The following is a 26168-nucleotide window of genomic DNA, read 5'->3' as shown; positions in this document are numbered from 1 at the left end:
TCTAATTATATTGAAATCAGTTCTGTAGGAGGAAAAAAAACCCAAATAAACCCATAGACAAAGGCAAAAACTGTCTCATGACAAATTTGAAGGCTGCTCTATGTTTTGACTGACCTTGTCTTGCACAGCTTAGGAGACTCCTTCCCCAGTCACTCCTTAGTGACTGAGTATTTGAATTGCAGCTCTGATAGCAGATGGAGCATGTTGTCTGCAGGTATCACAAAAGCAGTCTCCACATTGGGGTGCAGGCCATAACATATGGCACTTTGGGGAGGCAGTATTTTATCCATATTTTTATGGTAGCCTTTATAATCCAGGTTTGAAGAGACTGCAAACCCTGAAGCAAGCACTGACTTCCTATCAAACTGTCAAAAAAATAATAAAAACCTTGTCACTAAGACACTGCTGGCAATCCTCACTAGACAGAATAAGGAACCTGCTTAGGCATAAATGAAATAGTTCTATTATGGAGCCATTGTTGAGAATGAGACTTTTATATCACTATTATATCTGTGGAAATTAATCTAATTTGTTCCCCATTTTAATTAGCCCCATTAAGTCACACCCAAGTTCTGATGCTTGCAAGAAAAAAAGAGGAATTTTTTAATAATCAGATTATCCTTCTGAAAGAAAACAGCTGAAAGATAATTTTAATTTTAAAATAAAAAGACAAGAATATTTTTAAAAGAAAAATGTTATTTCTTCCAAATTATGAATTGCTGCTCTCTGGTGTAACATTATTATTCTGTGTAGCAACTTATTAAATGAAGCAATTTATGGTAGCATCTCTGAAAAATGCCATCCTTTATTGAAATGAAAGTAATAGCATAAGGACTGTAAAATAAAAAGGCAGAATATCTTCTTTTAGACATTACAAAAATACATGTATTGTCTATTTGAAAATCAATACAGTCTCATAAAATAAAATGGAGCTGTGGTATCATCATCATAATTTCTATTTCAAATGGTTTGCTGAGAGCCAAATTGTATCTTTTATGGAAAAAGAATGACAAATGGTTTAATTCAATATCACACACGTGTATATATGAGCTGAAATTCTGCTACAACTCAAAGCTGTTAGGCAAATATTTTAGTATCACCACAAGTTTAAAAACAACAGACATGTGGGAGTGCATCCATTTATTTACACTTGTACTGACTTAAAATTCAAAATGCTATTTGAAGCTTTTAAAGTACTGCTGTGGGATGTTAAATTACTGCTGAATTCTTACTGTTCTGAGATACCTTTCAACCTGCCAAGATGCATGATGATGATAATAATAATAATAACAGCAGTAGTGTGGGGATCTTTAAAATCATGTGGGGCTTATTTCTGTAAGATAAATACCATTTTCACTAACCCCTGTTTTATGATTCAGCATTTCTAATACATTAAAGTGAAATAATGAAAGTAAAACAACAACAGGTTTGTGTGGGCTGGGAAAAGGAAAACGAGCACGTGCATTGTCAGAATTTCTGCAGAAATTGCAGGGGGAAAGAAAACCTCATGTAAGTGGCGCTTCCCTCTCTTCCCCATGGGGAAAATTCCTCCTCTTGTTTTTAGTGTTCGTTACATTTCCTTCTTTTATTCCTTTTTCTGATCTCGTCCTTTTGTTCCCCTTGTCTCCTCGGATGCCCGTCCTCGTGCCGCAGCGGGAGCTCCCGGAGCGGGGCCGGAGCGCGGCGGGCGCTGCAGGTGAGGGGCGGCGGGGGCGGCGGGGAGCCCGGCCTGGGGCTGCGGCCGAGCGGGCCCGGAGCGCTCCTGCCTGCCCTGCCCGCCCTGCCGTGCCTGCCCTGCCCGCCCGCCCTGCCCGCCCGCCCTCCCTGCCTGCCCTGCCCTCCCTGCCCTGCCCTGCCCTGCCTGCCCTCCCTGCCTGCCCTGCCCTGCCTGCCTGCCCTGCCCTCCCTGCCCTGCCCTGCCTGCCTGCCCTGCCCTCCCTGCCTGCCCTGCCGTGCCCTCCCTGCCTGCTCTGCCCTCCCTGCCTGCCCGCCCTGCCCTGCCGTGCCCTCCCTGCCTGCCCTGCCCTGCCCTCCCTGCCGTGCCTCCTTCCAGGGACAGCAGCGCGGCTGTGAAGCCCCCGCCGGTGGCGCTCGGAGCTTTCTGCCTTGCTCAGGGCTGCGGGGGAGGAGGAGGAGGTGAGATGGCAAACGTGCTCGCAGGTGAGGACGAGGGCTGTGACCGCCCGTCTCCGCCGCGCTCGGCTTGCACGGGTTGGGAAGCTTTTTGCTACCTGCTCCCATCACCATCTGACAAATGCCGGGTTCAGTGGGGAGCCCTCGGCCACAGGCAGAGAGATAATCACCAAATGCCCCACAGATGTGGGAGAGGACTTTTCCACCTCTCTCTCGCTGAAGTAGTTTGTCGCACCTGGACCATTGGTCATTATCGCTGCTCGGCCGCAGCAGCGCGGGCACGGCGCTACAAGAAATCTTTGCATTGCTACGGGATCAGAGGTCACCGCTGCAGGGGACCAAGGCTGGTTTATTAAACAGCCAAGTCTGTTTAAGGTGTAATTCCTCAGGAAGAGCAGTGTGCTTGTGGCCATTTTAAACGGGTTAATGGAGCGGACCCGTTCAAGGCCGTGTGCGCTTTTCCCCGGGCACAAACCCCAGCTCGGGCTGGCGCCCGGGGTTGCTGTCGGCCGAGTCGCCTCAGCCCAGCAGGTCTGTGACCTCCGGCTCCTGCCCATGTCACATCCCTGCCCTCCGGGTGGAAACTGCAGAGGAAAGTGCAGGATGCAGCTGACACCGCTCCGGCCGCGCTGGCTCCTGCATTGGTAATGACCGGGCTGACACAGGCGCCCGGGCGGGAGGCTCCGGGTCGGGGGCGGGTTACACACTCTGCCCGCCAGCGCTGTTGGCAGCGGCTGCTGGGAGTGCGGCCCTGCGTGGCGAGTCCCGTATGGCCCCACTCCAGCGTCCCCACGAGCGTCTGCGAGAGGGAAAGCTCCCCTGGAGGCCGAGGCCGCCGTCCCAGCCGCGCAGCGCTGCCCGGGGTCAAAGGCGCTCCCCGTGGGACTCCCGCGGCGGGTCCGGGCCCGGCCGAGCCCCCCCGAGCCCGCCCGCGCCTCGGCCCGGCCCGCGGGCAGCCGCCGGCAGGGGGCGCTCTGGCTCCGGGAACGCGCCGCCGCTGCCCGGCCCAGGCCGCCGCGGGCAGGGGGAGGCCGGGCCGGGGCACGGGCGCTGCCCCGGGCGCCAGGCGGGCACCGCGGGGCCGGGCTGCCGCAGGGCGGCGAGCCGGTGACGGGCTCCCGGCAGAGCCGCCGGCCCGGGAGGTGCGGCCCGGCCCGGCCCGGCACCCCGAGCGCAGCTGGGCGGGCGCGGGGAAGGCGGCGCCGCGGGGATGGAGGGGCCGGGGCCGCAGCGGGCCCAGAGCAGCCACGGCCCCGGCAGAAGTTGGTGCCGAACGGGCTGAGGCTGTGCCTGCAGCCACGGGTTTCTTTGTGCGTCTGTCTGTCTGCACTTTGGGTGACATTCCCTTCGCCGCGCGGGTGGCTGGCGATTTTTCCCTTTTTTACTGCTGGAAGTGGTTATTCTATACAAGAGAAAAAGAAGAAAAGCCTTTGTAATTTTTACAGAGGTTTTATAGAATATAGTGCCGAAAAAGCAATTTGTTTGGGGATTTTTTGGTTTTTGTTTTGTAATTGCGGAGTTTTTTTAGCATTCGGGTGGATGCTGGATGATCTTTCTTTAGTACAGATTTATGTCCTAAAGAGATACTTGATTTCTTTGACCATATCTGTGATCATAGCTTACAACTACTACCTATACACACCTGTGTTTGTAAGTATCTTTTAAGAGTCAGTAAGAAAAATTGTTTTCATTAAAAGCCTTCCAAAACAGAAAATGAAAAGGACAGAGGAAAATATGATAACCTAGCAGCCGAGCCATGCTTGCCTCTAATGTTTGATCCAAATGTTTTTGACCAAACACATAGGAATATAAATTGGTGTAGTGAATCTCACTGATTTACCTCAGCTGAAGACCTAATTCTAGTGCACTGCATGCTCAGAATATGTAAAAGATATTCCAGAGACACAAAACCACATGGTTGTGCATCTCAAGATAAACCAAACTAAGCTAAATTAAACCAAAATAAATTCTTGTTCTATACTACAGTAATTACCTGTAGTGACTGCAAATTCTTCATTTCCCATGCAGACAGACAGGTACTTGGTTAGAAACTGTATGTGATGCTTTAAAATTGAAAGAAGTAGTTTCTTGTTTGATTTTTTTTCTTTTTTGTTGATAGATGTGCAGTCGCTCTATAATATGTGAACAAATCTTTAAGAAATGAAATTAATTCTGCTTTGCTATTGCATATCCTGTAAAGGCTTTTAGTGACTTCAAGTGGCTTTAAAATGAAAAGTTCAATACTCACATTTTTAAAGTTTTATTTCTGTGGTGGTTTGCTTGCCTGGTCAAATTTATCCAGTGCAGCACGGTGATCAGGCAGTGTTACAGGTAGTGGCTTATCAGTTATTTTAATGGGAAATTTCCTAAATCCACTCTGGAATGAGATGTGCTGTAGGGAAAGGAGCAGGTTCCCCACACTCAAAACCAATCGCCCTGCTGAATTCCTTCCCTGATTTTCTTCAGTAATTTCTCTAATGTGTCCAACCACTTTACTACAAAATAAATATTCAGAGATAAGGAGGGAGAGGGGGGAGAAGGGAGGAAAAAATAGGCCTCCCAGTGAGCTATTGATTTCAAATTTCAAACATTTTATTGATACAAGAAAAACCCAGACATAAGGAAGCAGTTTGATATTGCACAATATTTGAAAAAAAATGTGTGCATCTGTTTAGCACAATACACTGCATAATGACAGCAATCTTCCCTGTTTGTATCTATTCATCTGATTATACAGCATAACAATTCTTTTTGCTACACATTTATTTACTAAAGGATTTTTTTTAATGGATAATAAATTAGTAAATCAGATATCATGTGCTTGGGAAAATATGTGAGTTGACTCCCTACATGCAAGATAGTTGCAATTCATATTTTATGTGCTATTCAGCGATCTCACATACAGAGATGAAGTTGTGTGCTTCCCTTGTGGCAAAGACAAAGGAAGTTTTAAATCACTATTTAGTACTCTTTCATCTAGGCACATGTTATTTTGAAACGCTTCAGTTTTTAGCACTGCAGTGCAGCACTGATGTAATGAAGAGCTTTGACTTACTTGAAGTATAACCCAGTGGCCTTCTTTTGATGCCTTTTCCTCAGCTATTTCTGCTGCAGCTTCCTGTCCTTGACCCAGCGATACATTGTGAAGTTCTCCTGAGTCAATGGTAAATTCAAACTTGTTCCCTAAACAGAACAATATACTGTACTACTTTGAGCCAAATAATGAAGTGTTCAAACAAGCATATGTTCTACACATAGTGTTAACATGGCACCACCTCACATGAGTCACCAAAGGGAAAAAAACAGCCCTCAAAAATACAATTTCAATCAATCAGCTGAGCTAGGATATTGTGCTGCTTTCTGGCTAGGTATTCTGTATTAGCAAAATGCTCCTGTGTCTGAAAAGCATCCCAGAATGAAACAATTGATTCTTGCTGATGGCTTCCCTACATATTGCCTATATGAATATTTCAATGCACACTGAAGTGGATATGTTAGAAATTTAGCTAAAGAAAACAATATAAATTAATGTCTCACTGAAGGTGACATTACACACAGGCAATGGAAGAGGTTTAACGGAAGTCTTTATGCTGGTATTAGGAAGTAGTTGGGTCAGAGGAGGCTTAGCAAATTTTCAGTGGGGTTAAATCTGTTGCTCAGGTATACTTGTGCAGATACAGCAGAGCAAGCAGCTAGCTCTGATTTCAGAAAGCAGAGAGTGTTCCCCAGGCAGCTGCCTGAGCCAAGCCCTGAAACTTTGCTCAGACACTGAGTGCTGGAGGTGTAATGCCATCGGTGTGTTAACGTGTGACAGCACTCAGCAGTCGTGGAAAGGCCTGGTTTATTTCTCTGGTTGTGGTAGAATTTCTAGGACCAGTGGTACTGCTAACTAACTTGCAGAAAGTTCTTTTATTTCATGGGAAGTGTTATGTTTTCTCATGGTTTTTAGTAATAGTATTTAGTCCAGACTGATCTAATAGGTCAGGATTGATAAGGGGAGGAGTCCAGGAGATAAACACTACTGGGGAACAGCACTGCCTTCTTTGGAAGTTTTTGTGAACACTGAGCACGTTTAGTTCCAAGTTACATTTGGGCTAAGTTCCCATAAATGAAGAATTACAGTGGACAGAACCTCGTGAAAAACAGCAAGGTATAAGACCTGTCTGTGGGGCATAGTATTTTGTCATGACTTCTATTTGGTAGAGATCCAAATGCAAAACGTGTTAGGGTCACTCACAGTACAAAATCAAAGGTCTGAGACTGGTGATGCAAACTGACAGCACAAGTCATCCTGGGCATTCTGCTGCCTCACATAAATAGTAGGTTGAGGAGAGAATTTGTCACTTTTCATGCCTTTGGAAATTTCTCCTTTCTGGACATTTCAAATCCATTTCTTTTGCTTGTTCTATCCAGGAACCTTCAGTATCTCTCTTCAAGTAACATAATTTATTTAACATTGTCCACAATTGAAAAAATAATATGTGGAGCCTGTACATTTGAGCACAAGCAAGTGGATTTTAAAAATAAATGTAACTGAAGTTTTTTTTTTATTTTTAAAAATAAATATAATATAAATTTAAAAATATAAAAATGTAGGGTCATTATTGTAGACACTCTGTACCCTGATTTCTCTTCATGGAGAGTTAAAGTCAAGTAAATGTCGAAACAGTGGTCTAAGTTCAGAATGTTCACAAAGCATGAGTTTGTTTTTCGGTAACTAAAAGCTTTAGAACAGCTGTGAAATTAATAGAACTTATTTGTAATATTTATCAGTGTTTATTTTCTCAAAAGCTTTGGGGTTTATTTGTGGCCAGCTTCCTCTTCAGAAACATTTAAAAATCTTTTAAAACGATTCGGGATAGAGTAAGCTTAAATCATACACATATAGAAACATTCCTTAGAGTATATGAATATGTTTACAGATGATGGTTAAGTGTGTCAATTTATAAGACCACCTAAGCTTTCACCAAAGTATGGACAAAATTCTAAACATAAATAATTTTTTTTCTGAAATTTCTACCTTAACTAATTAATGTGGATTTTTGTGTGTAAGACTTTTAGTATGTCAGCAAGGCTAGAGACACTGAATTGTGCTGAGAAGGAGTATTAATACAATGTTCCAAGGTCAGTTGAACTCAGATTTTTCTAGAAGAGGAACAGTTTTTATTAAGAAATTGCCAGATCAAAGTTATATGCTGAAATGCTTAAAATTTTAAAAGTCTGCACAAGACCTAAATTTTCCACCGTTGTAAGAAACAACAAGAGAGCTCCACGCCATTATTTATTGTGTTGTACAGGGATGTGCGGGGTTCTGTTGCTGGGTATTTAATCCAGAGGTGCATTCAGCTATGTATTAGGAGCGAGCTCTGAGCCATTAGAGCAGCAAAGGATAGGACAGAAATAAACTGTTGGCTGCAATTGCCCCTTTGAAAACGAACAGGAATTTTGAGAGGGGAGAGAGGGAGATTCCTTGGCCTCGGTGGAGTTTATTATTCTCTGGAAACAGGTAAACCAACCCTGGCTCAGGAAGATACTTTAGAATAGGAAATGTTTTGCCTTTGAAATGTACCAGATTACATGTCATTTCAAATAGTGTTCATGGCAAAGATACCCCTGGGACCACCTTACAAGAGCTTTATTTCTTGCCTGCAAATTAGTCAATTCAAAACACTTCTCCTCTCATCTCTGCCTTCAGCTCTTAATACCACACACGCCATTCGTAAAATAGCGGAGAAGAATGAAAAGACCCTGGATACAATGGTACAATTAAAAAAATAAAACAAAAGACTGTAAAAGCAAGAACAAGATGGGTTTCAGCAGGCAAGGGGAAAAATGAAATTTTGGTGCGTTTTTGGAGGCATTTCAATAAACCCCTTTTCTTCCGTTTCAGCAGGGGCTCATTGAAACAGCTATGTTTTCCAAGTGCAGGCAGACAGCCAATAGCATCTAAATTATTTTTAAGAAAGCACTTATAGCACTAAGCACTCACTACTACTAAATCCATCTTAGAGGAGAAGGGTGGAGTAAGAAGAAAGGTCAACAAATGTATCAAGTTCTTTGTGTAATGCCTCACTGACATTTTCCAACTCCCTCAGCTGGCTTTTATTTTTTTATTTTTTATTTTTCAGAATCCTGGTAAAATGCAGTAAAGGATTTAAGGTTATCGTCTGTCTCTCTCTAACTTCTGACATCTCTTTATAACAAGAAAGAGTCACAGCCAACTGTAACAGGAGGGCAACACAATGAATCCTGGTAAGACAGGGAAGGGGGGAGGTTCAACTTTGCTGCCCCTTTGCCCCTATTTCTTCCTCACAGAACAGAAGTGCCATCTGTTACTGGTCCTAACATGCATACATTTGATTTCCATTCAGTAATAACTATCACAGGAAAAAGATTATCAAGTGATCTAAAGCACTATCAGCATTAGCGCATCTTCCCATCCAGTGTTTTGTTTGTACCTCCAAAGATGTAGCAGATGAAATGGATATGGGCAAGTATCTTAATTGCCTAGAATTATTTTGTTTTCTTGTAGAGGACCATATGGTCAAGGTGTGGATTATGACCAGACTGAGGATATGTGCTTAGGTCAGAAGAAGATTTAGAAAAATCAAACAAGAGGACTGATGTTTATATTCTCCAATCTGAATTCACTACGGTCTTTATTACTTGGTGTTGTAATACATCATCATAATAATGGAAAATAAAATCATAGCATGTATGTGAGGGTAGACAGTAGTAAAGTATAAGACTGTTTTAAAGCAATCTGTAAAAATGTTTCTCTAGGCTTCAGTCAGATTTATCACATTCACAAATAAAAATCCTGACACCACCAAATGTCTTACAGCCCAGTAAACTCAGTTTAAGATTGTGCTAGTTTTGACTGGGGTAGATTTTCTGGGTTAATTTTCTTCATAGCAGCTGGTGTGGGGCTGTGTTGTGGATTTGTGCTGGAAACAGTGTTGATAATCTGGAGATGTTTTAATTAATGCTGAGCAGTGCTCACACAGTCAAGGCCTTTTCTGCTCCTCACACTGTTCCACCACCGATGGGGCTGAAGGTGCACAAAAAGTTGAGAAGACAACAGCTGGGGCAGTTGACCCCAAGTGACCAAAGGGATATTCTCTGCCATATGGCATCATGCTCTCTGTATAAAATAGAGATGGAAGTTGGCTGGGGGCTGCAGCTCAAGGACTGACTGGGCATTGCTTTGGTGGTGATGAGCAATTGATTTTCACCGGCATCACTTTTTCTTGGGTATCATTTCTCTCTTTTTTGGTATTATTATGGATCCCTCAGCTATGCCCAGTTTTGCCTGACATCTTATTGTTGAAAGAAATGGGGTGCAGCAGCAGATCTCTGCAAAGGAAGGGTGCCTACAGTGTGCTGTTTGCAAAGCAGGGTAACAAACAATTGGTGCAGTGGGATTTCTCTGTCAGAGCCCTTCAGGTATTTCACTGCTCTTTCCTCTTGCTGTGTATACCCTATTGTTTTAGCAGTCTCTCATTTCTTCAACTTCACATCTTTTCCCCTTGCTCTTGCTGCCTGTATACCTTGTTACTTAAAACACTTCTATGACCAGAAATTGGCTGCCCTGTCAGATGCCAGCTTTCTTCCCAGAGGCTGGAGAATGACCTCAAACATGGGAGATGCATGGCCAATGCTGTTAAAATGTAAATAAACATGTAAAATGGTTCAAGAGGAAAAAGCCAAGAAAATTATTAGCAAGTAGCTTGTGCTTTAGACTAGCTTAATTTGCTCAAGTCAAATCTGAAGCTGATCTGTCTGGCAAACCTACTGATGCCTACATTGTCAAAATACATGAGACAACATTTCATTTCTCCAAATTTCCATTAATTTCATTGCCTTATTTTCTTTCTTTTCCTCCTACACGGGGATGACATTTTTGAAGTGTACTTTTAAGAGCATAATTTGATCAAATGATCCAAGGGAACTCCCTATAGATATCCATGATTTAATGCTGTATGTGCTCTAAAGGTTAGCATGCCTGACAATGGCAACTGGTTTAACTCCAGTTAATTTTTAAATAATTAATAGAGTGTGTTTTTTCTGAGCAGAACTGTGTTTTGCTTACATAATTCAGTGAGAAAGGCGGGGCCCTGCCATGTGGTGGTGAGCATTCTGAGCATCCCAGCCTCGACCAGAGAAGGTCTTTGTCACCTTGCTGAAGTCAGTCATTGCACATGTCCTCATGCAAGATGCTTGTAGCTGACCTCCAGATAACCTTGAGGATACTGGGCAAGCATTCACTGGCTGGCTGATTTATGTTTCAGTATAGTAGATATTCTGGGCTCTGAAAATAAGTAGGGTCAGCATCTGAATATCTGAATCTGAATTTCTGTCTTCCCTTTTTCTTCTCCATTTGGAATTTTATTTTCCAGCTCAGATCACATGCGCTAGAAGCCAAAGAAATCTCTTTTTGCAGGTTAATATTTTCATCCTAGTCCTGGTTCATATGCATGTAGGCTTTGGGCTCCTCTGCTCTGTACCCGTTTGTCACTCTTTTCAAAGGCAAGAAGGAAACTCTTGGTATGGGTGCAGAACTTAGAAGAGATCTGTGCCGAATAAGAGCGAGAACGCAGCTGCACAAGACTCAGCACACTTCTGACAGACAAAGTGCGGTGAAGGAAAAGATGACACTTTAAGCTAAATGAGAGATCGTTATACAACACTCTTCCCATTCAGCTCGTTCTAGGGGGAATATATACATGTGGCAGCAGCAGCACTCAGGACATGAAGAGCTACTTTGAAAGCTGATGCATTTCCCAGTGTTGGAGATGGAGATGGAAAGTAGAGAGTGAGAAAATTGGCTGTCCCTGCAGAGGTGCCCCCCAGCCACAATAATATTTGTGAAACCGTCACACTTCTCTGTCCTTGACAAGAAAGCAGCCTGAACTGGTTCAGAGCAAATGCAGTTTGTAGGAAGCATTTCAGACTGATGTTCTTCCCTGGTGAGGGAGTGTTCCAGGGGCCTGGCAGAGCGAGCTGGCAGCATGAACAGCTCAAGCTACAGCAAGGGGACCAATCAGAACTACACAAACTTGTCCATATTCCCTTGTGCCGTGCTGAACTGGGAAGGCAGGCAAGGGAGAGCTGAAAACCTTAAGGCAAAGGACTGCTCTGTGGGCTGCCTGGCCACACAAACAGGTGTACATACACAGAGTGGTGAATGGCAGCTCATGCAGGGTTTGTGCTCTACTGGGAGAGCTAACTGGGCTGTGAAAGCGAGCTTTACCCTTTCAAAGCGACCAAGGTAAATGACAGTTGAGAGTGTTACACAGGCATTTGGGTTCTTTACACTCAGCCTCATGTTCTCAGAGTGTTTTGCTCGCTGCACTGCCTTGCGAAATCAGCAGTAAAAGCCTGTGACCAGAGGGAAAGTGGTAAGCCAGTGGTAGCACTAGTGGCAGCACTGATTAAAACAGCAGCACGCAAACACACTGACCTCTTCCTGAGTGGTAACCTTCAGTGAGAGCTAATTCACTGGATTGATTTTATTCAGCTTGTCCATGAGAAAATAGAGCACAGCAGCATTGACTGCAACTGGCCAAAAGTGCTTGTGAGCTTCAGGGATCTTTATAGTGCTTGTTTCAGCTTCCAGGTTGGTGATGTTATGATGTGCTATTACACTCTAAGTCTTCTGTGTGGCAAAAATGTACTGGCAAAAGAATATAAACTAATCTAAAAATTTATTGTTAGTCCAGTTAATGTTTTTAACAATCCAATAGTCAAAATTACTTAATATATAGGAGTATAGGAAGACTGCATTAAAAATAGAGTTGCTACACTAAAAATTCCCTCTTGTATGATGTTGCACTTACTCCCCCAGTTCTCCTTTGGATTTTAATATTGGTATTCCTCCAAAGAAATAGGGAAGTATTATGATGAATTATCACCAGGATTTGTGTGATACTCAAGGGAGAAGGATGTCTTTCTTCTGAGCCTGGTGTCTGCTCAGATTTAGTTTTATGTTTTCTTAACACTATAATCTAACTATGATTAAATGGTGATTTGTGTCAAATGTGTCTGCACTCTTCCCCACAGCTGACTCTAGAATTGTAGGCAGTTCAGTTCACAATGAATAACCATTTGTTATTATCCTAAACTAGAGTTAAACTGAAACAAATCTAGTCAAGAGTGCCTCACAGCTGGACAATTGCTATCACAGCTAAACCATGTTAAAATCTATCTAGGCCCATAAAAAGCCAGAGCATTGCTGAGTCCCTACACTGTCACCTCAATATAAACCCTGTTGCTTTTTACCAATAATGGCAAAATCACATTTATTGGGCTATAAAGTCACTTTGAGTAGTCTGTGAAATGCAGAGCAAGGATTTGCAAACCTGCTATGACTGCAGAGTCATGACTGAGCAGCAGATCTTGGAAACATTCACACTTTCCTAACTTCTCTTGAATTAGAGTAATTCAAAGTCTGATTGACTTGTAATTCTTCATTGCCATCAGGAGGCCAGCTAACAAAAAGTATTTGATTTTCATTGCCAATATAATTTTCCCAATCAGCAGGAATACTGTGATTATTAAACTGAGAGCTATAGTTTGTAGTGCTAAGTAAAAAATTCCCGTAGCTGCAGGAGACCACAGTGTAACCTGATAAAGGTATAGGACAATTAAGAAACATGCATGAATCTAAGATACAGCAGACATACAGACACACAGACAGGCACTAGCAGGCAGGTTTTACATGAGGTCGTTCACAACAATTTCTGAAGTTGGGTCTCTACACAAAACTAGATCTCATACATATGATTTGAGATTGATTAGAAACGGAATGAGAGACGTCATAGTCACACCTGTTCACCTTTTGATCTAAGTAATCATCTGAAGACTGGAAACTAATATCTTCATGTCTCTATTAAATATTTCAATGCTGTTTGTCAGCATGCTTCTGAAAAGACTCAGTATTCAGGGTTTTTTTTGGCAGACTGTGTTCACAGATGCACACCTTTAATAACAGAAGCACTTGTTATACATTTCCAAAATTATCTGATCAGCTTCCTACAAACAAGAACTTTTCCATCAATTTGATAGATGACTTTGTATTTTACATATATGCAGTTTTCACCATGTACAAAATTTAAGGTGCTTTAAGCCACCTCCCATAAAATTGTACATAAATGGTACATTTATTTTGAAAATGGGATTTTGCAATTGCAAAAAAACACTTTGTTGATCCATCTTTTCTTTTATGTTTTAAAAGCACTCAGAGTTTCAGCTGTACATGTAAATATATATCTTTTTATGTTACAAGAATAGATATTAATATCTGGGTGATCTGTTAAATGTCATTACTCTCCAGAAGAGGCCATACAGACCTCGTCATCTGGAGATGAGGGAGTCACAGCCTTCCAGGGATCTTCTGCCAATGTTTCACCACCCTCATGGTAAATGATTTTTCCTAATCCCTGGTCAGACTTTCTCTTGACTTCTGCAGGTTGCCTCTTTTCTGTCCATATCCACATCTAAGAAAAACCTGTCTCTGTCTTCTTTGTAGTCTCTTGTGAAGCATTTCCAGACAGCAGGAGATCCCCCTGCCCTCTTGGCCTTTTCAAGGCTGAAGAACCACAGTGCCCTCAGCCTCTCCTTCACAGGTTTCCTGCTATAGCCTCCACTGGAGTAGGTTAATGTTTTTCTTGTACTGTAGGAGGTGCAGTAATTAAATTTGAATTTTTCATTTATAACATCTATTTTTTGTTCATACACTTAACTGGTAGTGTAACCCTCTTAACACCTTCTATAGCTTTTGAGAAGCAACAGAACTCTTTTTGAGTTTTGTCCTGTTTGGTGTAGTTGGATGTGCTTCTACTTCAGCTGTCAGTTTTGTTCTCTGAAGTCCAAATTTCTCCTTGCACTGCCAGTTCTTCAGTTACATCCCTTGCCACTAACTAGACAGCCCATGTTTCAGCATCTTACAGGCTTTCCAAGTGAAAGCACCCTCCCATCCATCCCCCCACCCCTTTATTTCTTTTTTTCTTCCCTTTTCTACTTGAAAAATCTTGTTCTACTTCCTGCAAGAAGCTGGAACCCAAGGGTGTGGTTCCCTCAATACACTGCCCATGGACCAGAAAAGTTCAGGACAGAGAATACCTAGAGGAGGGGATCCAGGATTTTAAAATTATAAGAATATGAAAGCTCCTCTGAGTTTGACTCTGTAAAATTACTGACAGCACTTGGCTCTGATGTGCTGCTGTATGGAATGCTTCTGAATTTCACCTGCAAGTCACTGAGAACAGAGCAGACTCAGGACTTAGCAGAAATTATTCCCCCTTTTGAAGGATCAAGCTCTTGAAGAACCCCTGCTGTTAGAAATATGACCTCTTCAGGTACTTAAAATTACTTAATTAGCATTATAAACATTAGAAAGAACAAGATCATCCTAGCAAAGGGAATAGAGCCGTAATTGCAGGTGTTACAGAATTTAGTACAAAAGATGGGTGTTCCCAATATTTGTTTTAAAGTATTTTACAAGGCTATATAAAGAAGGAAGCAAGCAAGCTATCAGGTAGTGGGGGTTTTCCCCTCCATGTTTTTGTGAACTAAAATTAGAGGGAACACATAACAAGCATCTTGCTTTTAAATTTGCCCATGACAAATAGTGCAGCTGCATGTAGTGTGCAGGAACATCTGTAGAATCATGACACATGCAGAATTCCCCCACACTGAGAGCGTGACACTATACTGAAAACAATTCAGTTGTAGAAGCAATATAAATATATTTTATATAATCTTTCTCCACCTTCTCCTCCCCCTTGTCTTTTGAATCATGTTAACTACAGGATTCTGTCACTTCTTCTCAGAATCAGAAAAAAAGTATAAAAGTGACTAAGCATTTCAGAATTATGCTCTTCTTTCATTAGCAGCTAGGATGCAGACATTTCTTATCTGAAGAAACAAAAAAGAAAGAATAACCAGTGGCAGAAATGCACTAGAAAGACACCATAGCTTACTCCAAATGGAGCTTGACTTGGTTTGAAGATGCAATTTAACTCTTGAGAAATCAAAGGGTGATTTTCTGTGTCAGCATCTCACGTGGTTGTTCAGTTCAAAGTGAGCTGTCGGATTGCTGCCAGTCTTTGCTTCACCCATGTAAGTGATGGCACAAAGTACTGTGATACATGATATCACAAAGTGCTATGAAAAAATATGTCTAAAATCTACAGATTTCCAAAGTAAGGGGAATCTCCTTGCCTGGGATTTTGTGAGTTCCCACAGTTTATTGTCTGTATGTAGTGATGGTAGAACTTGCTCGATGACCCTTTAAGCTCCACATGGTCATAAAGAAGGACTGTGCCTTTTTCAAAAGCCTTGAAAGCTTTTCCCAAAAATTATTTTAACAAAATATTTGCTTCCTTCTTCTAAATATTCTGTTGTTTGCTCTCTGAAATAGTTGTTCTGCAATCTTTAGATTTTAGAAGTAAGAAATTTTATAATTGCAATGCAAACATTGATTTTTGTAATGTCTGAGGTTGTCTAAATTTAGACTATGTGATAATAATACCATGAGAAGGCAAACACATGCATGTTATGAAGACTTGGATCATCATCAACTTGTTTCTTTGAAACATCTTACTTTCAGTCATTAGGACACATCAGAACTGATAACTGTGTGAAGCTCCAAGATAATTTCCAAATTTTTTATGCAGACTGCAAAGCAGGCATGAAGCCAAGACCCAGCTGTCTTGGTCATAATTTTCAACTCCTTGCCTATTAAATTCCTGCAACCCAACTGCAAAAACACTACCCTTATGACATATTCCCATTTGGATTTTATTGATAGGATACATTTTTAGTTTACTTGCTGATAGTCTTTGGTCAAGTTGTTTGAACTCTTGCTTTATGCATCACCTGAAAAAACCTTGTTTTCCTCTTTCAGAGAAACATACTGTCCATAAATGAGAAGGTTTTTAAAACACTCTGATGACTGGAAAGATATGCAAGTATAACTGATATTGCCTGATGACATTTGCTTACTTGTAAGAGTATATTTATCCCTTAATTAAATTAGATATGATTCCTCATTTAATAATACAATGACTTTGAACATTCACATCCTGGTTTGTGTGTCCAGTGACTGCTTGCACAAGATACACAGTCATGTGCATCAGCACAGCAGAAAGGAACAGCAAACATCCTGCAGAGCTGGAAAATGCCTTCATTAACTTTTCAGTATCCACAACTTTCTTATGGAGAAGTGCACATCCCGTGGCCAGGTGTAACTGCAGTCAGCTGTGGCCACCCCAAGCTGGAAATGAGTGTCTGAGCATCCTGCTCACTAACCCTTCCACTGCAGTGCCTGTGTTCTGGCTGGTCTCTTGGGTGAGTGCTTCAACAGCTCCTTGTAGTCCTGGGCTCCAGTTAATACTATAAACAGAGGCACAATTTCAACAAGTTAGCAGCATAAGGAGTTGTGGGAAAATGTACCAGGGAAACCTTTGTTTATATGATATGTAAAATGGAGCTATAGAATACCCCTCTTGCAGATTTTACTTGAAATAAATTAAAGAGTTTTGTGGTAATTTAAAAAGTTTTATTTTGTTTTCCTCATGATGGAGATGCAATGATTCTTGGAGGGAGAACACATACACATGGATATATTTACCATGGATAAATGAATAGAAAAATAAAGACTATTAAATAAATACAGTTAGTTTGGTTTAGACCCAAAGTAGCCAAATTCAGCATCAAAATGATTAATACTATAGCTGATCTAATTCTTTTACTTGTTTTTACTTTGCTTGTATTTTTGCTGCTGTGTCTTGTTTACAGCTTCTCAGCCAGAAGAATATCCTGCAGCAAATTACTGTCAGAAGCCAAAAAAAGTGTCCATAATTCATCCTAACGCACTGTCAACTTAATTTTAAAATAATTTTTCTGCTTTATGAGTTCTGGCTGAAGTGGTAAGGTTGCAAATCCATAAATCAAACCATAGGAAATAAAGGAAATACATACCTCTGTTTAAAAGATTCTGTTTTCCTACTTCATTGTAAGCGTAGTTTTTATTAATTAAAACTTCAGTCACTAGGAAGAGAAGAAAGAAACAAAATTGTGGACTGTATTCTTTACAACTGTACACATCTGTGTTGTGACTCCAGAGCCATCTCTTTAGACTATAGAGAAGCTTTTCAAGATTTATAAAGCAGAAATTAATTTAGATTGTGCATTCCAGTGAGCACTCTGAGGAGCACATGTGTGTGTGTGTGTGTGTGAATTAGGCTGAGCCTGTTGAGGCCTGTAAAGGGTACAGTGTGCTGTGAGCTGTCCTGCGTTTGCAAGTGCTGCTCTGGGGCCCTGTGCAGACACTCACAAAATGTCCTCAGTTTCCAAATGTTTCCAAACTGACCTCACACCGACCTTCACTGCAATAACAGTGAAGCTGATTCAAGTTCTTTAGCTGTAAGAGGCACATTAGAGAGCAGGTGTGGAAGCTTTCTGTGAATCTTCTGAGAATCACTGAAAATTGGGTGAAACCTGTGTCCCCAAGTGCAGGAACAGCAGCCTGGCAGCAAGTGTGAGCATGGCCTTGTTTGTGCTCTTCTGCACACGGGGAAAATCATGCAGAATTCCCTGTCCCAGGAGTCAGTTTATCATCACAGAGGGAGTAGAGCCCCAGTGTGTGTTCCAGCTCAGAGCTGCCACCAGCAGCTACTGAATAGCACCACGTTCTGAATCTCAACACACCATGAAAATCCTCCTTTAATCAAATGCTCCCGGGGGAGCAAGAAATTCAAGATGCACTTGCAGCCTGGGCTGGTGCACAGCACTAGGTCAATACTTGGCATAAAGAGCTTTCTGCTTGTCTCTGCAGTGGAGGGGGGCCAGGGACACTCGTAGCAAGCAAAACCAACAGGCAGCACATGAGGTAACATGAGAGCAGCAAGGAAGAGGCAAAGGTACAGGACTGAGTGGGGCACTGTGGTGGCTGGACTAGAAAGAATTTTGCTTCTCAGCTTGAGATGTTTAATTAAGGAATTTCATAGTAATTTTGACGAAGCTTAACAAGTAACAAATGCAGTGCTCTGGCTCACTAAATTCTTTCTTGCAGTCTAAATAAGCTGCAGATCTCAGACCTGGAAGAATTCAGTGCCTTTGTAGCACTTTCTCTCCAGCTTGCACTGTAGGTAAGTGCTGTCCTGTGGCAACCTTTTAGGGTCAAGTGATTTAGAGAGCTTAGACAAGGCTGGGGTTCAGGATCCCTATATTCAGACATGATCCTGAGTAGCAGAGGCTGTGAGGAAATATTTTCTGACATTTACTAGAGGGGCAGGGGAGGGAAGGGAGGACTCAGCTCTAGGAAAGAGAGTAGGTACAGCTAAACTAGAAGGAGGGGAAGGACTCAAGAATATAATGAGGAGGTGGGGGAAATGACACTGGAATAAAAGGGTGAGTATGTGAGATACACACTCATCCTGGCCTTCCTCTGTTCAAAGCACTCCCTCCAAGGGTGGGTATAAGACTTGAATAGAGGGGATGGATGTCAAAATATTTCCATAAGGAATATAATGCAATAAATCAGAGAAAAAGGGCAGAATGGAGGCAAGGAGCAAACAGTAGGAGAATTATTTTAGTTCTAAGTGAATGATTATGTCTCCTGAGTGATTACACATCAGGATGGTGGTGTGTTGGAGAAGATTGTTCAGCTAGATAGGAAGGAGTGCTCAAATTGCAGTCATTGAACTGTAGTTCATGCAAGGGTGCAAATAAGATAAGAAAAATAGACAAGTAAAAATCCAGCTGGAGTGAATGTGTTTTGGGCACTGCAATCCATGTGAGTTAATGTAACTATCATACAGGTGCAGGAAGAGTTTTCAGAGGAAGCTATTTGGAATACTTGTAGAACATAATCAGAGAGAGAGACCTGATGAAGGAAATAACAGACTATTAAAAATACTCTGAACATAACTTGCAAGTAATGGGTTAAGTACAAGATGAATAATTTCTTCCAAGTTTCTGCTAGAACAGGATCACCAGCAAGAAATATCTGCAGTATGACACAGCTATGGAATCACCGCAGTACAGGGCTGGTGAAAAACAAGAGATACAATAGCCCATTCATTATACTGCCATGAGTGGAAAGTAGGAAAGGGCTTGAGCAGAGTTGATATGGGCATTACACCTTGGGCAATATCAGGCATTCAGAAGAAAGAGAGCTGTCACATTTCCTTCATAGCTCTGCATCAGTTTTACTCTCACTAGCACTGGTCGCTTTTTGATTAAAATAGATAATTTATAAATTGAAACAGATGTGACTCTTATCCAGTTTTTCCCCAGTGCTGAGGTTTGATCTTATGCCAGTTATGACTGTAAACATAAGACCAAGGACTTCTCATGTGGCCATATTTTTGCCAGGCACTGCTGTCACTTTTCTATTTAGCAATTGTTGTAGCATCCCCCCACTCAGTGGCTGGATCGAGACCTTTTGTTCCTGTAATAGGGACGTGGAATAATAAAGGTTAAGTTTTAAATTTCTACTTACAGAAGCTAGTATGTCTCAGAACTCACTCACTCGTGTTTTTGTAAAAAAAGCAGCATCACTGGGAAAAATTTATTTATCCTTATTTCATCCAAAATTCAAGAGATTAAAAAAGATGAAGATTCCTACACTGAATCCAACAGTCCTTCTTTGTTCTCCAGTAGGTTACTGGGAACTTAGTAATGGGGAAGTTTTGAACTCATCTTTGCTCCATGTGGAGCAAAGTCAGCCATTACTATTGCCAGTTATTCTTTCAGATGTTTTAAATTACAGTTATATTGCTTTATTTATGCATGTATTTTATCTCCAGGTGTTTCATGAGAATGTGGAGCTGCATGTCACAGTACCTTTTTTCCATGGGTTAAAGGAAACTGTTCAAACACTCCCAGCTTGTGCTGGCCAGGTACCTTCTGCTGAAGCAATCCTTTGTTACCATGGAGGGTCAGTCACACAGTGCTGGTCAGATTATGTGCTGCCTGTTATGTCCACAAGTATATGGAATATAGCAAGGAAAAGAGAATAACAAAGCTTTAGTGGTTTGCTGTCCCTGACGTGTATTAAGTTGGAAGAAATTGCAAAAACCCTGAGTTATTTTCCTCAGCAGTCCAGAGTTCAGGGAGACCGAGAGCACAGGAACAGTTGCTGCCACTGCACACCATTCCCTCCTTCCCCAGTATGGCTTTCTGGCCAAAGTTAATGATTCATAAGATTCTGCACTGATTTCACTGTGAGCTTCCACATTTGCATAAGTAAAAGCTTCTGCAGCTTCTGTAAGGAGATTCTTAGTGAAATTGCAGCACAAAACATTGATATTATGTAATTATGGTAGTTCATCTTAACTTAAATGAAATTGTTACTTTAAACTTGCTCTAAGTGGCTCACAATGTAATTTTTGTATGACACACCTACAAAACAAATGAGTTAATCACAATATGTGTCATTTTTAATTTTTCTCTTTCATTTTTCTTTCAGTCATTCTCTCTTTGTAATTAGCATGAAGACTACCCTTCAGTCAAAACTAGCCACCTGGAAAGTTTCAGCTTGTAATATGCAGCTTTTTTTTGTGAATTATGAATGTGCAAAAAAGAGACCTTTCTCCTTACACCCACTTCCTTGCATAATTCAAAATATGAATGAATGAATTTTATTCAGGCTTGCCAAAAAAATTATATTTCAGCTGATAACAAGCATGAAAAATTTTAGATGAAAGGGATTAAAAAAAAAAAGAATATTCTGAGCATGGGAGAACAGCAGGTTAAGACAGAAGTCTATAACTATAACAATTGCTATCAAGCAAATACCATATCCAAGCACTAAATCTTGCTTTGTGCTGCCCTAGTGCGCAGTAGCAGGGACGGAGTAGAATAATAAAAGCTGATCCCCTTATGCAAACAGCAGGGCACAGCACTTGAGAGAATACAAGGAGAAGGTGAGCCTGCCTACTGTTCTGGCTTGCTAACCATATTCCCAAGGTCTGTGGGTTAGTTGTCTAGCTCCAGTCAGATAGCAAAAGGTACTTCAAACACTAGCAAAGGGAATGTTTTGGTCCTTTACAGAAGAACATTTCACTAATTCCTTGCCTCCAAATGTACTGTTCTATTAAATAAAGTATTTGAAGGAATTCATATAAGCAACATCATGGTTTAATGGGTCAAAAAGGGAACAGAATCAGTGCCAGGTATTTTTGGGATTGTGTATTTTAAGAATATATATCTGAGAAGAAGGTATTATCTGTGCAAAGCAGAATGAGATTTGGGCTCATGCCAGTACCACTTTGAAAATAAACTATCACAGTGAAAAAATGTTACCATCTGGAACATTTCTGCATCATATTTTCTCTTGTTCCCAATAATGCCTTGGTGATAAGTCCATCTCTCCTTTTCTACTCAGAAAACAGGATGAAAACTCCCATTCATTTACTATGTGTTTTTTAGAAAAAATGCCCATTACAGTGGCTAAACAGCAGTGAATACTAAAGTATTACCTTGCAGATTCACAGATCCACATTGATTAGAGGATCAACAGACAGGATTTGCAAATAGGAAGCCTGGGCGTAGAAATCCCCTTCCAGTCTGATGTGAGTTGACTGTTGCAAGTTGAGCTTGGCAGAGAGTGACCAAAATTGAGTTGTCAGCCTCCTCCTGCATAGTGGAAGAAGTTGTTGCTTTCTTGTGCAGATGCAAGAGTTTCTGTGGGAAAACAGAACATAATCATGGTTCTGAATGTCTCTGTGGATTGGTAATGTCTCTAATACATAGATCACTTGTGCAAATTCAGTCCCAGCTGGATGGGAAATTATTGAAAATGGTTGTTGTTTGATTGATATAAAATGAGTTGTCAGCTTGATTCAATGCCTTCAGGGCAGATGTCCACAGCATAATTGGCACCTGTCAGAAGCAAAGAATTCCTTGGTACAGAGTAACAGCTACTCATGCAACCACCCAGAACTGTCCTTGCATGCCAGGGCTCAAAGAAGAAGGCAGAAAAAAAATACTTCTGGGCAGGATCTTTTATGCCATAAAGTCAATGAGAGATTTGATGTGACACTTGGTGCAAGCTTTTCCCTGGGATACTGGCTACTCATGATCAGCCTTTCTGCTGTTTGGTCAACACTTTCGCTAAGAATTAGAAGAAAACTCACATATTTGGTTACTTGTTATTATTGTCATGGTGAAGGTGGGTTTATAAAGACCACTTAATAAAGAAATGTTTACATGTTTGCTTATAATAAAAAAATGCTGTGAATAATTTTATTTTTCTATTTCTTGAGAAATTCTCCTCACAACAATACAACTAAAGAAATAAGAGAGTGTCCTCTCAGCAAAAAATAAGGTAAAGAAACAGCCAGGAGTGACAGTACAGCAGTGTCAGTATTACATTGCTACTAGTAAACAGTGACCTATTATTTACCACAGAGTAGATTGAACCGGATTTTTTTCCTATAAGTCACTAAGTAGCTGTCATATGGTTATTGCTGCCTTTGACCAAGTGTGGTACAGCTAACAACAGGAATGGATTCTATTTCCCATCACCAATCTGTCGAGCGGGCCACCTTCTTCCTGGGGCTGGTGCTTTGGGAGGTACCAGCTGAAGGACTTTCCATTAAAACTCATTTTACTGTCTTCATCTAGCGCATGGCTCAACTTTCCTTCTCTCCTTTCATCTCTGTTTCCTCCTTTAGATTATTTTTCATTACGCCTCCCCCCCCCAGCATACCCACACTTTGCCTTTCATCTCTCTATGTATGCTATTCCAGCACTTGTCAGGCCCAGCAGTAGGCACATGGGAGAACCAAACAATATGATATGTTAGGTGGAAGAAAATATTAGAACAATCATTTATTGTCACACTTTAAAGAGTTCTGCTATGTTATTTATTTTATTATTCTGTATTAGGTACATGGTTTCGTTTTACAGGCATTATTAATCACTAAAATACATTACACTTTCAGCCAGGACGTTAACATTTTAAATGCATTCATCTTGCTTTTTAAACAGAAACAATGGGTCTTCTGCACTGCCCTCCCTCCCCTTTAGTCAATAAATCCTTTCTATTGATTCAGGAAATAACTCTTAAACCCTGTTTTATATTTTAAGTTCCACTAGCTACACTCAGCCATATAATTTTGCTCAATAACAAATGGATCTTCTATTTTTGCTGTTTACTATGTGTTTGGTTATCAAACTCAGCTTGAAAATATTGGGTAGAAGAGGACAAAAACTATGATGGCAGTGAGCCACCATGAGAGATTTCCTAAATGAATATTGCAATAAAATAAAGTATCTGTAAAAAGTGTATGTGTGTGTGTATAAAAAACAGTCTCATCAGTAAATGAATGATAAATGAAAAAATCCATCAGTGAGTATGGATTCCCTTGAGCCAGCCTAGATCAACAGACAATACGGATTTTTGATAATTTATGGCTTTGCTGTTATTTATTCTCTCCTGAAATACCCATTGCAAATCTCAGAAACATAATTAGAGAATTATCATATTGCTTAACTAAGTAGTGCAAATTGTATTAGATTCTATGTATCCCAATCCTGGGCAGAATCATTAGTGTTGTTTAATTGTTACAAATATAGTCATCGCATTTTAATAAATTGCCTTCGTTGTCAATATCCACAATTGACTACTTCCCTTAACGTTGGTGGATAGGTTAGTTACCAGGTAATCTTACAGTTAAGATACACCACAATGAAGCAAAAATGTAAGAAAATGCAAAGGTCAAAACCATGTTTCTATTATGAAAAAAATGAATGATAATGACATAATTTTTTCAGCTCATCAGGTTCTTTGCTAAGTGCCTCTGTTATTGCCAGATCAGTAGTGTATAACAAAGAAGTGCTTTCTGTAGGCTGCTTCATTAGCCTGCCCTGTAGGACCTCACCTCAGACCTTTCACTAATCTGTTGGCCAGCTCAATAGCCTTGTTAGTTCTATTCACTTCTTCCTGGCAGCGGATTTTCTCAGCTGTAGCTCTCTCAAAGGCAGTGGTTAAGGCAGCCAGGATTGTGTCTAGTTCCTTCAAATAAAAACAGTAACAAACAACTTCGGACATTGTAAGAACACATAAAAATATTTCTGCTGTCCCATTTTATATTGCTGGAAGTTAAATTACACAGTGCAAGAAAGGTGTAAACATTTAACTGCGCTCAGAATTTTGTTTAGGTTGCGGTCCAAAGGTGGATTCAGGAAAACCTGGGGAAATGTGGGGCTGGTCTTTGGTTTCCCCTAGTTGTTCAAGATCTTACATCACTAAAAAAGGAATATCCCCTTCTCCCCAAGGATTCTGAAATGAATCCTAATATATTTCTTATTACAGCTGTATATCTTCTATAGCAGATCCCAAACTTGAAAGGACAGCTGTTTGGAAACTAAAGAAAACAGAAGGGTTTAAAGATGATAGACAAAATACTTGAAAATGCACAAGTAGTGCCCTTTGCTGACTTTTTCAGTTCAATTATGCTTCCCAGTGCACACACTGTTTCCGAAAACAGCCTGAAATCCCCACCCACCTTAGATTTGGGAGCAAGCAGCTCAGTGCCTGGTACATCAAAACATTTGAGCACACAAACAGTCCCACTAGGTCAAAGCCTTAGTTATTCCCAGAGGGAGGAGTGGAAGATAATTCAGCATGGATGGCTGAACATGGATACGAGGCAAGAACGACGTGCAGCTCCAGAGAGTCAGGGCAGAGCACCCGAATGACTCTGAGTGCAGAGGATGAACTGCCTGGGGAGCTGATCAAGGAGAGGTCAGAAGGGTGCTGTAAGGCCCCAGCAGAGCAAGGCACTCCAGAACTGCTGTCACTGGGTGCCCATGAACAGAGCCAGGGGCTGGGGCTGGGGCAGCCAGAGAAATGATTCTCTCCACCAGCAAATATGTATTCCCTTCAGCCTGGCAAAGGTGTCCATGCAGCTCTACTGAATTTCATAATATTCCCCAGGGAAAGTCACAGCTGAGCACAGTTCCTGGCAGAGGGCTGTACTTTATCCCTGCTGTGCTGCTGACAAGTTCTGTGCACCTTGGGCAAGGCCAAGGGGCACCCCAGGAATCTCCCTAGAGAAATGCTGAATGGGTGCCTCAAGTCCTCCTGCCTTGAGGACACTGTCAGGTGGAACCTGTGTGTATAACAGGACATTAAAAGGAGCTGTGTGATGGGACAGATGGCTGTTTTATTGGGAAGGCTTGGAGAAATTTGGAGTAAATTACAGCACAAGCATTTTTAAATGGTGCCCAAAGATAGCCTTTAAAGAAGGGCCCAGCAGTTTTGCAGCAGCCACGCAGCCCAGAAGGGCTCTGGAGCGGGCAGAGTGGGGACAGGTTACCCCTGCTGCTGTGTGAGGGGAGCGTGGGCAGCACCTGTGCTGGAAATGTGTCCTGCTGGCCAGGCCTGCTGACTGACTCCTGCCTCTCCTTCCTGCACAGGGAAGATCCAGGCACAGACTGGAAACTCACCATGCATGAAGAAAAGCACCTGCTGTGGTTCCAAGGCACACTGTGGGGCTGCAGAGGCTGGGGATGTGATCCCATCATTTAGCTGAAACTCAAAAATGTTACTGAGTGATGAATTATACCAACAAATACCTTTGCCAGTATTACAATGAATCGTGTGGGGAATACCTCTGACAGAGGAAGGTATTACCAGTAATTGAATTTCAGAGGCTTCTAAAATGTCCAAAAAAGTATTTTTTGGTATATCTAGTTGTCCTGACTCTGAAGTTCATGTCTTTGAGCCAATTATGACTCCAGCTTTCCCCAAGATTTCTGTCTTCCACTGCAATGCACTTCTACAAATGCTTGATATGTATATATATTGCCTAAACAGAAATTAAGGTTGTCAGATGGATAGCAATAGGTCTCTCTTCAGGTGAGATCAAGGACTAGCACTTAGGCATTAAAGCTAAGGGAATGCAGAGAGAAAAAAAGTGGGAAAGCTACCTGCTGTTCTGAGCATGGATGCTGCAATGCTCATGGTGGGGTGCAGAACTTGCTTTAAAAATTTTCAGAGGTCAGGTTCAGGAATT

General features: G+C 41.5%; 1 long non-coding RNA gene across 1 annotated transcript; it reads left to right on the top strand.

The window, feature by feature from the left end:
• The first annotated feature begins 2070 nt into the window (after window positions 1–2070).
• LOC131085626 (uncharacterized) lies at window positions 2071–22409 on the top strand. The gene is made up of 6 exons (XR_009114668.1): window positions 2071–2160; window positions 5233–5297; window positions 8262–8385; window positions 18212–18287; window positions 19950–20042; window positions 20612–22409. It is a non-coding gene; the product is annotated as an uncharacterized LOC131085626 (long non-coding RNA).
• Window positions 22410–26168: the final 3759 nt, after the last annotated feature.

This window comes from Melospiza georgiana, chromosome 7 (assembly GCF_028018845.1).
Source record: "Melospiza georgiana isolate bMelGeo1 chromosome 7, bMelGeo1.pri, whole genome shotgun sequence".
NCBI classification, from domain to species: domain Eukaryota; kingdom Metazoa; phylum Chordata; class Aves; order Passeriformes; family Passerellidae; genus Melospiza; species Melospiza georgiana.
The sequence above is the reverse complement of the archived record's forward strand: the minus strand, read 5'-3'. Positions and strand labels throughout refer to the sequence as shown.